Raw genomic sequence first — 9072 nt, 5'->3', positions numbered from 1 at the left:
CCAAGCTATAGTTCTATACACAATTAAATATTCCTTTAGAAATAAAGCAAAATAAAAGTTTTTCCAGTAACTATATGTTGGATGTACTGCTCACAGACTTTTGCCGATAAAATTACTGAAGTGTAGAACTGAGAAGTACTGGTGAAAAAGAAAAAAAAAAAAATTACTGAAGTATATGTTAAAGAGGAAGAAAATTTCACCAATATATAAGGGTTATTATATAAAAAAGTGACATAACGACTGATAAGCATGGCGGTGTATATAAATAAGTTAAATTCTTAATAAATAATAATAATAATGGTGATACTAATAATGATAATCAACTTTTGTTGATATAAAGCAAAGAGAAACTAAAATACAAAGGAAATGGGCATGGTAAGTAGAAGAATGTGTGCAATGTTTATTAAATTAAGTCTTTATTAATTCATTTATGCATGTTAAAATTTAAAGGTTAACATTAAAATAATAGAAATAAAATACATTCTTTTTAAATGAGTAGGAGAAAGATAAGGGAACCAAAAATATCAGATCAAGAAAACAGAGAGTGAGAAAAAGAAAAGTGATGAAAAAATTAATTAGAATAGAAAAAAATATGATAAAATAAGTAAATGTGCATCACTCATCAAAACGCTTTTAAGTAGGTCTGACATTTTTGTTAAAAGGTAAAGATTCTACCTTTGATAAAATATTAAACATCAGCTAAGTGCAGTGAGATATTAAAACAAAGAAATTATAAAGGAGGATGGCAGTAAAAAGTTGAAAAATTAAAGACAAATACTATCTATCTAAAAGGATATTGAAGATTAAATGTTATATTAAACATGATAGGTTTTCTATATCTTGGGTATTGTGAGTAATGCTGTAATGAACATGGAAGTGCAGATATCTCTTCAAGACACTGATATTATTTACTTTGGATATATAATGAGAAGTGGGATTACTGGGTCACTTGGTAGTACTATTTTTAATTTTTTCAGGAAACTTCTATTTTTCCATAATGGCTGTACCAATTTACATTTTTACAATAATGTACAGAGGTTCCATTTTTTTCCCCACATACCTCCACATTCTCATAGACACTTATCTCATGTCTTTTTGGTAATAGTCATTCTATCAGGTTAAAACCTGTTATATCTTATTGTGGTTTTCATTGGCATTTCCCTGATAATTAGTGATGCTGAACATCTTTTCATATACCTACTGTTCATTTACATGTTTCCTTTGGAAAAATATCTACTCAGGTCATTTACTTTGTGTGTGTGTGTGTGGTATTGAGTTCTATGAGTTCCTTATATATTTTGGATATTAAACCCTTACCAGATATATTGTTTGCAAATATTTTCTCCCATTCCATACATTGTCTTTTTATTTTGTTGATTGTTTCAATTGCTGTATAGATTATCTTTAGTTTGACGTAGTAGTACTTATTTTTGGTTTTTTGTCTCTGCTTTTGGTGTCATATCCAAAAATTGCCAAAGCCAATGCCAAGGAAGTTTTCCCTATGTTTTCTCTCCTAGGAGTTTTATGGTTTGGAGACTTATAGTTAAGTCTTTAATTGATTTAATTTTTTGTATATTATTATAAGATAAGGGTCCAATTTCATCTTTTGCATATAGATATCCCATTTTCCCAACACCATTTATTGAAGATACTGCTTTTCCTCATTGTGTATTCTTCATGCTCTTGTCCAATATTAATTAACTGTATATGTATGGGTTTACTTCTGGACTCTCTATTCTCTTCCATTAGTCAATATGTCTGTTTTTATGTCAGTATCATACTATTTTGATTGCTATAGCTTTATAACATAGTTTGAAATCAGGAAATATGACACCTCTAGCTTTGTTCTTCTTTTTCATGATTGCTTTGGCTCTTCAGGGTCTTTTGTAGATCTGGATCTATATAAATTTTAGGGTTGTTTTTCTATTTCTGCAAAAAAAGTCATTATAATATTAATAGAGATGGCATTCAGATGAATGAATAAGGAAAATGTGGTGTGTGTATATGTATATACATATATATGTGCAATATATATATGGAATAATATTCAACCATAAAAATAAGGAAATTATGCCATTTGCAACAAAATAGTTGGAACTGAAGGACAATATGCTAAGTGAAATAAGCTGTATATAGGTAGATAAATACTTCCTTAGATGTGGAGTCTAAAAAAAATCAAACTCAGAGAAACAAAGAGTAGAACATTGGTTGTCAGTTGCTGGGAGGTAGAGAAAATCCAGAAATATTGGTCAAAGAGTACAAATTTGCAGTTATAAGATGAATGAGTTTTGAGGATGTAATATATAGGACTGATGTCTATAGTTTATAATTCTGTATTATATACTTGAGATTTACTAAAAAAGTAGTTATTACATGTTCTTACCATTAAAAGAAAAGATAACTTTGTGAGAAACTAAAAGTGTTAATTAAATTGATTTTAGTAATCATTTCACAATATATATGTATATCAAATCATTATGTACATCTTAAATATGCAATTTTATTTGTCATTTATATATCAATAAAGCTAGAGAAAACCATTTCACCTTTAAATGCTGAAAGTGCTTTTCATGCTAAAATGGATTTTTCACTGAAGATAAAAAGAAAAAAATTCACCAAAGAACCCCAACAATTCTGAAATTTCATCCACTGAACAATATGATTTGAGGAAAGCACAAGGCAAAAGTTGTTAAATCTATAATCATAACAAAATATTCTAGTGACTCTCTCAGCTTACAAGTTAATGAATGGAGAGATTACTTTAATAATACAACACCAAAATTAAGCTAAAGAATGCATATATAGATATACATCATATGCAAATACAGATACAAATATATGGATACATTCATGTATCCTTAACAAAAAATAATTGATATTCTTTATAAGTACTTCTGAAATATTTACAATAATAAAACAATCATTATGCCACATGAAAAATCAACAAAAACCAAAAACATCAGACAGAATGAATTTAATTTCACAGTTCCAAAATAGAAATTTCTTTTAAGGAGATAATTTAAATATACTTTTAAGATAAAAATTTCCACATAAGTCATGGGTCAGTGAAAAATAAAAATGGAATTTAAAAATTATTTAACAAATAAAAGGACCATACTACAACTGTAGGACACATAAAAGCAGTAATTGAAGGTGAAATTTGAGCATTGAATACATATTGAGTTGAGCAATATAAATGATTAAAAATGTAATGTGCTAAACATTCAATTCAGTAAGTTAGAAATGTACTAATGGAATAAACTAGACAAATTTAAATGAAGAAAATGATGAGTATAAGGGTTTTCCAGCATGATCACAATGCTGAAGTATAACTTCAGAAGAAGCTTATTCACTTTGGAATCTCATTTAGGTCAAATTTTTTAAAAAACTAGGCTGTTTATTATCAAAAATTCTTGATGTGCTTATATTAACATGTTAGGGAAAAATCCTCAACAGTGTTTTTTCAATCTTTAATTCTTAATTAAACATTGCTCCATATTGGCAGCTCCTTTCCTCTGCTACCTATACATATATCATCACTAAACTTCAAAGAAAATCTAGTTTCCAAATCTTTAACATATTTGAAGGTAAACATGTTTACTTTCATTGCCAAGGTTCGAATCTCTTATATTTGTTCAAAATTTCCTGTATTAGTTATTTTTTAAATTTAACTTCCTATAATTATAAATCTAGAACATAGAAAAACAAAACAATAAAGAAGATAGCCAAAAAGCGAGAGTGAATGTGCACAAACATTACATTACTTTATTTAAATTTTACCAAAGATAATTCTATAACATGCCAACAAATCAGTACTTCCAAGTAATTTCCAAAGTATTGATTTACTGAATAAATAAATCACTACATTTTATCATGGAATTTTTTACTCAGTACCAGTTCAGTATCATTCAATTAGGTCAATTTCATTATTTCCCTGATTTTATTATATATCACTTAGTGCCAACTGAAATATCTATACCTCTCTCTATCTTTCCCTCTCTCTCTCTCTCTCTCTCTCTCTCTCTCTCCACACACACACACACGTGTACCATATGTCTCATATATATATATATATATATATGAGACATATATATATGTCTGTGTTACAGACTGAATGTTTGTGTCATCCAAAATTTATATGTTGAAATCCACACAACAAATGTATGTGAGAGTAGCAGAAGGTAGGATTTGGGGGAAGTAATTAAGTCATGACGGTGGACCCCTCATGGATGTAATTAGTTTTAAGAAGAGACATGAGACTCTTTCTCTGTGCTCTCTGCTATGTGAAGATACAATAAGAAGACAGATGTCTGTAAATCAGAAAGTGGGCCCTTACTAGGCACTGGATCTGCAGGCACCTTGATCTTGAACTTTCTAGCCTCCAGAACTATATGAAATAAGTGTTTAAGACACCCAGTCTACAATAATTTATTATAGCAGCCCAAACCGACTAAGACAGTGTGGCATAATTTAGATGACAAATGCATACTTACTTAAGTTACCAATTTTTAATGGATAGATGAAAACTTTCCAAAATTCTATCACTTAGTATCAGTGTAAGTAGTTCAAAATATTTTAATTGTTAATATAATGACATCATAAATTTTATAAAGACCTAATTTCAAGAGATTATACTGTGTGAATAAAAGTAAAAATTTAATGAATGTCTTTTTTATTAAGTTCACATTATCACTTGACTAAAATGTGGCCTTGTCACAAAAAATATTTTAATTAATTCTAGAAAATTGAACAAATCACTAAGTTTTTAAACAGCTTCATCTATTGTAAACATTAATCCATCCATTTATTTATTTAGTCAATATTTACAGCATGCATACTCTAGTATATATGTAGATACACAGACTTATACTGTATATATATACTTACAGCTACTCACAACCATACTAAATATCAAATCCCATAATAAGCCATATTTATATCATACTTGTAAAAACTTCAGTAGTCTTTTGTGGAGTTATAACTCAAACATTAATGCAATTTGATATTTTAATAAGTTAACTTCAATGCATTTTCACATGAAAAGGATGTTTAGAGTCTATTATAATTTTTCGGATAAAATACCAGACATTGTTCCAGTGTCATTGTCATGTCCTTCTATTTGTATTTTAGAATCTAAGGTTGTATTTTAGAATCTAAGGTATAAAATTATGTGAGAAAATCAGTGAGAAAATCTCAGAAGATGGGTTCATTTTTTTCAATCAATGATGCCACTTTTGTACAGAAGCAGTATTTGTTTTCAGGGTTTTTTTTTTTACACAATTAGTGACATTATTATTTATGATCAGGCATTTTACACTTCAGAGTGCATGACATGTTTGAGAGTAATAGGGTTCCCGCTTTGAGGGGATTCTAATTCATCATCCTTTAATTGCCTGCTTGGAGCAAAGTCAAACCAATTCCCTTCTAACCTGACCAAAGCAGCATTGCTTTTGGCCTTGAACACCTGACTCTCACTTCTCTTCGTAACAAAACTCATGTCAATTTGAGAAACATTCACCATAAAAAGAGGGTGAGGAAATAAAATATGTTGAAATGATTTTTATTAATGTCATTGTTACCAGTTTTCAGGGTTGTACAAAATGCTACAAAATAAGATCTCATTGTGTCCTCAGATATCCTTAGAGCCCTGTATACCAAACCCAAAGTAGAATTGACTTGGACCTGAAAGCATATTAAAGTAATAAAAAGCAGAATATAATACTTACAAAAATAAATTTCCATAACAAAATTCCACAAGTTTCAACTCTGTCACTCTTTTTGCTATAGACCCAGTATCTTTGATATTTGTGCTTCAAAAGAAAATATATGTGTTTGGTTTTTGCTTATGGGTACCTGAAAAGGGACTTTGATAATTTTGGCATATTTTGTATTTAACCAAAAATATCAATTCAGGAAAAGTTTGAGGAATAAAATAAATAAAATGTAAGATATAATTTTATAGAAAAGTTCAAGAAATTGTTTGCATGTCCATCCTGAGCTAAGCTGATTCATTTGCTTTCTATTCTCTCTCCACCCAGTTCTTCCTTCTTCTATGGCTAGGTCCCTACTGAAGCAGCAAAAGCCTTTATTAACTTTCCATTGTTCTCAGGAGCCCCTAAGTTTATAACATTCAACTTAGGTCAACACCTTTAAGATTATCATGCCTTCTCACTCCAGTGAAACAAATGATCTTTTACAAATGTAGCACAGCCATCTTTTATTCCATTGTGCAAGACCCTTTTATCAGCTTTTTGCCTTGTTGGAAGACATTTGTTAAGTTGATTCAGGTTGGCTTATTTTATATATAAATCTGCATTTTTACATTTCATGAGGAGTAAGCTATGCACAAAAGCCATTCATTCATTAATAATTGACAGATTTTATATACATATAATGTTATTATATGGGGAATAGCAACCTGAAAATCTCTCAAATCATGTGACATAGAAATCGCTTGGTAAGTGTATACAAACCTTAACACTTACTTGATTCTCAGTACACAATCTATGGTATAATGTTGCTCTGGTATTTCATAGAAATATAATGAATAATAGAAAAGAATGAACAAACACTCAAGAAAAGAAAAACAGGGAGTTATTCCTGGTACACCAGGTTGGCTGTTCATGTCTAATTATTGACCCTGTTCTGCAAAGTATATGCCTAGAATAACATTGGTTCACTAAAGCAAAGATTAGCAAACCATAGCCCCTGGGCTAAATCTGGCTTGAGGCCTATTTTTGTGCAATCTGTAAGATAGAATTTTGTTTTTACACTTGTGAATAATAGTAAAAAGTAATATGATACAGAGAATGTAAATGTCCCAAAAGATGAAAATATTTACTAGCCCTTTCTTTACAAAGAACATTTGCTGACACATGTCTTAAAAAATGATGGGCTGCAAAATCAAAACCAAAACCAAATGACAATGTATGCAAAATTGAGTTATTGTATCAGACCACATCAGCTTTTTAACTATACAGAACACATTTAAACATGGAAAATATTCTTCCTTTTTGGGTTACAAAGCCCAACAAAAACTAATCCACTGTTATAAACACACATACATACACACAAAACATACAAACATGCACATACTGATGAGCATATTATTAAATATTTCTTATTTGTCACTCAAGTATGAAATACATTGATTGGAATTTCCTCCTGATGCATTTTGTTTAAAAAACATAGGACTAAATATTCTTTATGTTAATCAGATCTTTATACCAAATAGATATACGTGAACCACATGTAAATTACTTCTGAATACATCAATGCATGCTTTAAATAGTCTTGTAAATTTTGCCTGATGATAAATCCTTTGCTATTCAGAATAATTTTGTTGATACATCTTTAAGTTTATATTTCAATATATTTGTAGGTTATACTTAATCATAGAATGTCAGGATAATTTTGGTAGTAGTCCTGTGAAAAAGGAGCAAACTGGAGATACCAGTAAATCAGAGATATTGACAAAGTAACGTACAAATAGAATAAAATTTGACTATCAATTAGTAAACACTCCATCCACATTTCATTCTGTTCCTGATAATTAAAAATCTTATCCATCTAAATACAAAATAATATTTCTAACTAATGGTTAATAGAATATACTGTGTTGCTATTTTAGAGTAGTTCATTATCACAAAGTTTTGGAAGGAAGATGCAGACTATTCATTTGTAACACAGATAGTGAGAGCTATTCAACCACAGGAGCTATTCAAGATCATTGAACCCTCATTACTTGGACCTTTTCATCAGCATCCTCTCTCACATACCTATTGATACCAATGTTAGTAATAATTGAGTGCCAGCTAAGTTCCAGAAGTGCACTCACTTCTTCATATACTTCAATATTAGTTCATCATCAGAACAACTCTATAAGTAATCTACAAAGAGATTATGTAAATTGGAAGTCCAGGTTTTTTTTTTTTTCTGTAAAAATCCAGATAGTACTTTTTGTTTTGTAGCCTGTAGGAGCTCTACAGCTACTATTCAACTCTACTGTGTGTAAATTAATGTGTGTTGCTGAGTTACAATAAAACAAAGACAGTCAGCAGGCTAAATTTGCTCCAGACGTGTTATATACCAAATCCCCATAGAATTGGCTCTGGTTAATTTTAAAGTATCTGTAATATAAGTATATAGAAAGTAACTAGGAAAATGAGTAGCTAGTTTCAGTTAATGCAATATTTTCTTAGCTATCAAGTGAATATAAATTACCTCTATAAAATCCCCCACATACACATGCAATTTTTAATTCATGAAATTAAATGAATTATTTTTGCTCCTCACTTCACCATAATGGATTGGCAACATCTGTATGGGAATCTGAGAGAAAAAAACATAAACATTCTGAGCAGCAGTTAGAACAAAAGAATGCTGAATTTTTTTAAAAAAGTATCTTCCTTTAAGGGAAAAGAGACACTGCTATATTCATTATTGACATGGGAAGAGAAATGGACACAGATTTATGGAAATAAATTATATCGTTTTCGCAGGTGCTGTGCTAAGGGAAAGTCAATCTACTCATAATGTTAGCAAAAGTTCTCTTGTGAAAGAAACTTCACATCAGTGTTAAATATGAGAGCAATTGGAAGGAAAACCACAATATGTCTGTTACCCTAAGGATATATCAGAATTAATTGATAGAATATGCTTTAAATAGGAAAACTCTAATCATAATGACCTTTTTCTCCCATAGAAACATGTCTTATGTGATGGACTTTAGTCTCAATAGACAGCAAAGATCCAAACACAAAACTTAGCTGTAAGTTACAAGCTCTGTCTCTCTTGCCTTCCCAAGAACAGTGCCTAAAGAAAATAATGTTAGTGACTTTGTCATCCTTTACATCTAATTTTTGAAGGTGTGAATACATACTGTTAAGATATACTTTAATTGGTCAACTTATTTATTCTATTTTTTACTCCCCAGTGCATATTCCCAAATCACATTAAAATGCATTTGATGTTATTAAATCATATGGTCCCAATAAGAGATCCTACTTTTTATTTTAATTTATACTCTTTAACTGTATTTAGCATTTTGTGAGAAAATTACACTGTTTGAAA

Source organism: Microcebus murinus, chromosome 9 (assembly GCF_040939455.1).
Source record: "Microcebus murinus isolate Inina chromosome 9, M.murinus_Inina_mat1.0, whole genome shotgun sequence".
Classification (NCBI taxonomy): Eukaryota; Metazoa; Chordata; class Mammalia; order Primates; family Cheirogaleidae; genus Microcebus; species Microcebus murinus.
This window is presented reverse-complemented; position numbering follows the sequence as displayed.